The sequence below is a fragment of the Myotis lucifugus genome, unplaced genomic scaffold, assembly GCF_000147115.1.
Source record: "Myotis lucifugus unplaced genomic scaffold, Myoluc2.0 scaffold_21, whole genome shotgun sequence".
NCBI classification, from domain to species: Eukaryota; Metazoa; Chordata; class Mammalia; order Chiroptera; family Vespertilionidae; genus Myotis; species Myotis lucifugus.
The window spans coordinates 1,264,080-1,269,693 of record NW_005871069.1 but is presented as its reverse complement, the minus strand read 5'-3'; the positions used below and the strand labels follow the sequence as shown (position 1 = coordinate 1,269,693).

General features: G+C 43.8%; 1 pseudogene; it reads right to left on the bottom strand.

The window, feature by feature from the left end:
- Positions 1-1,482: 1,482 nt before the first annotated feature.
- Positions 1,483-2,564, bottom strand: LOC102429665 (annotated as a pseudogene).
- Between the last annotated feature and the right edge of the window lie 3,050 nt (positions 2,565-5,614).

The window sequence follows — 5,614 nt, the reverse complement described above, 5'->3', positions numbered from 1 at the left end:
AATAAAATATCACATAGAAAAAATCAGCACAGTCTATTGATCTAATTACTCAGTTGTTGTTTTTTAGAAAAATTCATTTCAATGTCTTATGGGGTTTTTTGTTCATTTGTTCTTTACTACCAGTTTCTAGTTAAATGGAGTTAGGGTCATTGAAGGAGGAATGCATGAGGCCAAAGTGGAAAGGGATTATGAATTTATTAGGTCATCTGGAGACCAGATGGGTTGAGCCCCCAAAAGGTGCCAGCCCCCAGGGATAGGGAGTCAGAGGTTTTAAAGTACTCTAGATAGGCTTTTTTGGCGGGAAACTATCTGGGCAGGTCCGGATCCTGGGAAAGTCCAGAGGGGAAAGATAAAGGTCTTAGCAAATGGAAGGTGGTCTAAGCGAAAGGGAATGTCCATTGTGAAGTGGTCTAAAGGTCAGTTCCCAGGGGAGGGGGTATCAATTCAATTACTTGACCAGACCTAACAATAGTAAGTGAATCTGGAAAAAAAATCAGTTGGACATATTTGTGTGCGTCAATTTCTGTGTTTTCTATTCTGTTCAATTGATTTATGGGCCTATCTTCCCCTAATATCACACCTTGATTACTGTAGATATATCAGGAATTATGAAAACAGGTAGATTAATTTCTACTTTATTTTTAAATTGCTTTTAGTTATTCTAATTTCCTTGCCTTTTTATATAAATTTAGAACTTGCTGAGATATTGGTAGGAATTTCATTAAACTTATGTATTAGTTTCCTATTGCAGCTATGATAAATTACCACATACTTACTGACTTAAAACAACAAGAATTTATTCTCTACCAGTTTTGGTGGACAGAATCTCACATCAGTTTCACTAGGATGAAGTCAAGGTATTGACAAAATGAATTACTTTTGGAGGCTGTGGGAGCAAAACTGTTTCCTTTCCTGTTACACCCTAGTGGCTGTTTGCATTCTTTGGCTGCTTCCTCCATCCTCAAAACACATCCCCCTCTTGTTTCATCATCCTACCTCCTACTTTCCCTTCTATGTTAAATATCTCTGACTTCCTCTTATAAGGACACTTGTGAAAATATTTAGGACCCATAATTCAGGATTATCTCTCAGTTTCGTTAGCTGGATCACATATGCAAAATTCCTTTTGTTATAAAAGGTAACATTCACAGGTTCCAAGAATTACGAACTAGATATCTTTGAAGACTTTATTCAGTCTTCTACTATTATTTATTATGTTGCATCTTTCAATCCATAAACATGATGTGTCTCTCCATTTATTTAGCTCTTCTTTAATTTCTTTCATTATCATTTTATAGTTTGTATAATACAAGTTCTATAAGTTTTCCCATATTTATACTGAAGTATTTCTTATTTTTTAACAATTGTAAATAGAATTGTATTTTTAATTTTGGTGTCTACATGTTCATTGCTGATATATAGAAATACAGTTAACTTTTTGCATATAAAAATTTATAAGTACTGTTTTTTCAACATGAAAACTTATAATCTTAGTGTTGCCTTCTTGCCTTTGCATTTGGCTAAAAGAAGTACATTGGTACTTTGACAACCTCAAAGCAAACCCCAGGAATGTCACCGACAGCATGACCTTTGTGACCAAATCCAGCAACCAGAACTTTATCGTTTTCATCAATAAAATTCAAGCAACTGTCATTGAATACAAAGTCTGTGATTTTTATTTTTATTTTTTCCACTAGAAGCCTGGTGCATGAAATTTGTGCACAGGGGGGGGGGGGCGGCATCCCCTCAGCCCAGCCTGCACCCTCTCCAATCCAGGACCCCTTGGGGGATGTCTGACTTCCGGTTTAGGCCTGATCCCAGAGATTGGGCCCAAACCGGCAGTTGGACATTCTCTCACAATCCTGGACGCTGGGTCCTAATCATTCACCTGCCTGCCTACCTGGTCTCCCCTAACTGCCCCCCCTGCCGGCCTCGCCCCTAACTGCTCCCTGCTGCCAGCCAGGTCGCCCCCAACAGCCCCCTCTCTGCCAACCTAGTTGCTGCACCCCCAGCCGGCCTGGTCGCCCCTAACTTCCCCCCCTGCTGGCCTGGTAGCCCCCAACTGTGCCCCCCCTGCCAGCCTAGTTGCCCCTCATTGCCCCCTTGCCAACTTAATCACCCCCAACTGCTCCTTCTGCTGGCCTGGTCACCCCCAACTGCCCCCCCTGCTGGCCTGGTCACCCCTCGTGGCCCCCCGCCAGCCTGGTCACCCCACGCAACCTGCTTGTTCAATAGTTTGGTTGTCCCTCACTAACCCCCTGCCAGCCTGGTCATAGGCAGCCATCTTGTGAGGGTGTGGTGGTCAATTTGCATATTACCTCTTTATTATATAGGATTCTTGATCACCTGGACCCTGACAGACTTCCTGTTGGTAGAATTTAGTTGTTTGGCTTCAACCCTTATTTTTTTCCAGCATAATATCATTTGCATGGGAAGTGCCTCCTGAAGGGTTGGCTTCAGAGAAGAGCCCAACGGAGCTTTTTTATACTGTTTATCATGACACTTCTGATTTTGTTGGTAGTACAGAGCTTCCTGGCAGTATGAAGACCACATCATTTGACCATCCCATTAGTGCCACAGGCCTGACCAAAAGGCAGTTGATTTTTATATGTTGGTCTTAAATGCTGTGAAGTTGCAGAACTTTGTTATTAGTTTATTAGCATATTAGAATTATTAGTTTAGGAGTTTTTATAGATTTCTTAGGATTTATCACATAAGTCATCCTACCACCTACCAATAGGGACATCTTTATTTCTTCTCATTTGATCTGTATGCCTTTTACTTCATCTCCTTCCTTACTGCAGTGGCTAGAACTTCCAGTACTGCATTGACTAAGAGTTAAAACAGAAGACATTCTTGCCTTGCTCTGCATCTTAGTAGGAAAGCATTCAGTCTCTCAACATTGAGTATAATCTTAGCTGTATGATTTTTGTAGATGCTTTATATCAAGTTGAAGTTCTCCTCTTTTCATATTTTTCTGAGAGATTTTATCATGAATGAGTTTTGGTGTTTGTCAAATGTTTATTCTTCAGTGAATAATTTGATCATGTAGTGTTTTTCTTCATTAGTATGATAATATGGTATATTATTTTATTGATTTTTGAATATTTTGCCAGTGTTGTATCACTGGAATAAACCTTTTTGATCATGGTATATAATTATTTCTATATGTAGATTAAATCTATTTGCTAATATTTTGCTAAAGATTTTTTTCATGTATACTTATTAAGGATATTCATCAGTATTTTTCTTTTATGTACTCTCTTTTTTCTGGCTTTGGTATCAAAGTAATACTAGCTTTATAAAATGAGCTGGGAAGTAACCCCTGGTTCTCTATTTTCTGGAAGAGATTGCATGAAATTATTGTTAATTATTTAGACACTTGTTAGAATTCTCCAGTGAAAGTATCTGGGCCTGGAAATTTTATTTTGAAAATATTTTAAATTATGAATTCAATTACCTTAGCTATAGGGCTATTCAAATTGTCTATTTTATTTTGGGTGAGTTGTGATAGTTGGTACTTTATAGCAATTGGTCCATTTCATTTGAGTTGTCAAATCTATGTATTTCAGTATTATCTCATTATCTTTTTGCTGTCTGTAGAATCTCTAGTGATAATCAATGTCATTTCTGATATTGGTTATCTGTGTCTTCTCTCTTTTTTCTTTGTGAGGCTTTGTAGGAATTTGTCAATTTTAATGATCTTTTCAAAGAATCTGTTTTTTGTTTCCCTGAGTTTTCTATTTTTTTCTTTAATTGATTGATTGATGTTCTTGTTTATTTTTTCCACCTGTTTGTCTTTTGTTATTTTGTCTTTTTTCTAAATTATTGAGATGCCAGCTCAGATTATTAATGTGAATTTTTTCCTCTTTTTTAATTTAAGCACTTGGTGGTACAAATTTCCCTGTTAACATTGTTTTAGCTGTGTCCCACAAATTCTGTTGTGTGGTATTTTCATTTTAATTCAGTTCAATATGCTTTTAGAATTCCATTTTGATTTATCTATAATGTTTTTAAGTGCATCTCTTTGTATAGACAGCTGTTTTGATGGTAAACATCACAGCCTATTGGAATCAACATATTGCTATTTAAGTGAAGTGTAGAGAACTTACTGCCATTTATGTCCCTTTACTCCCCCCACCAATTATAATGTAACTAGAGGCCTGGTGCACAAAAATTTGTGCACTCGGGGGGAAAGGGGGGGGTCCCTCAACCCGACCTGTGCCCTCTCGCAGTCTGGGACCCCTCGGGAGATAACGACCTGCTGGCTTAGGCCTGCTCCTGGGTGGCAGAGGGCAGGCCCAATCCCTAGGTGCAGCCCCTGGTCGGGCTCAGAGCAGGGCGGATTGGGAGGTTGCAATGCCACCCTCAGTCACGCTCAGGGTAGGGCTGATTGGGGGGTTGGGGCACCGCCCCCTGTCACATTCAAGGCAGGATCGATGGGGAGGTTGTGGCGCCACCCCCTGTCACGCACAGAGCAGGGCCAATGAGGGGGTTTGGGCGCTGCCCCTGTCATGCACAAAGCAGGGCCCATCAGGGGGGTTGGGCACTGCCCCCTGTCACGCACAGAGCATGGCCAATCAGGGGGTTGGGCACTGCCCCCTGTCATGCACGGAGCAGGGCCCATCAGGGGCTTGGGGAGCTCCCCCCTGTCACTCACAGAGTAGGGCCGATAGGGGAGTTAGGGCACCACCCCCTGTCACACACAGAGCAGGGCGGATCAGGGGGTTGGGGCACCGCCCTCTATCACCCACAGAGCAGGGCCGATCAGGGGGTTGGGGCGCCGCCACTGTCACACTCAGGGCAGGGCCAATGGGGAGGTTATGGCTCTACCCCATCACACACAGAGCAGGGCCGATCAGGGGGTTGGGACGCCGCACCTTGTCACACACAGAGCAGGGCCCGTCAGGGGTGGGGTGGGTTGGGGCGCTGCCCTCTATCACCCACAGAGCAGGGCCGATCAGGGGGTTGGGGCACCGCCACTGTCACACTCAGGGCAGGGCCGATGGGGAGGTTATGGCTCTACCCTGTCACACACAGAGCAGGGCCGATCAGGGGGTTGGGATGCCGCACCCTGTCACACACAGAGTCGCAGGGCGATCAAGGGGTTTGGGCGCTGCCCCCTGTCACGCTGATCCGGTGCCAGGAGGCCTCGCGGCTCCGCTGATCCTGGTGCTGGGAGGCATATTACCCTTTTACTATATAGGATATAGGCCTGGGGGCTGGCTGGTTTGCCCTGAAGGGTGTCCTGGATCAGGGTGGGGGTCCCCACTGGGGTGCCTGGCCAGCCTGGATGAGGGGATGATGGCTGTTTGCAGCTGATCACACACCCTTCAGGGTGGGGATCCCCACTGGGGTGCCTGGCCAGTCTGGGTGAGGGGCTGAGGGTTGCCTTCAGGCTGGCGATTGACTGAAGCTCCCAACCGCTCCTTTTTTTCTTTTTTTCTTTTTATTCTGGGCCAGCTTTAGCTCTGGCTCTAGCTCTGAGGCCTCGGCTGCTGAAAGCTGGTATCTGGTTTGTTTGTGTTCTATAATCAAAACAATGTATAACTCCAGCTCTGAGATCACGGCGGCTGAAAGCTGGTTTCTGGGGTTTTGTTTAGCTTCTATATTT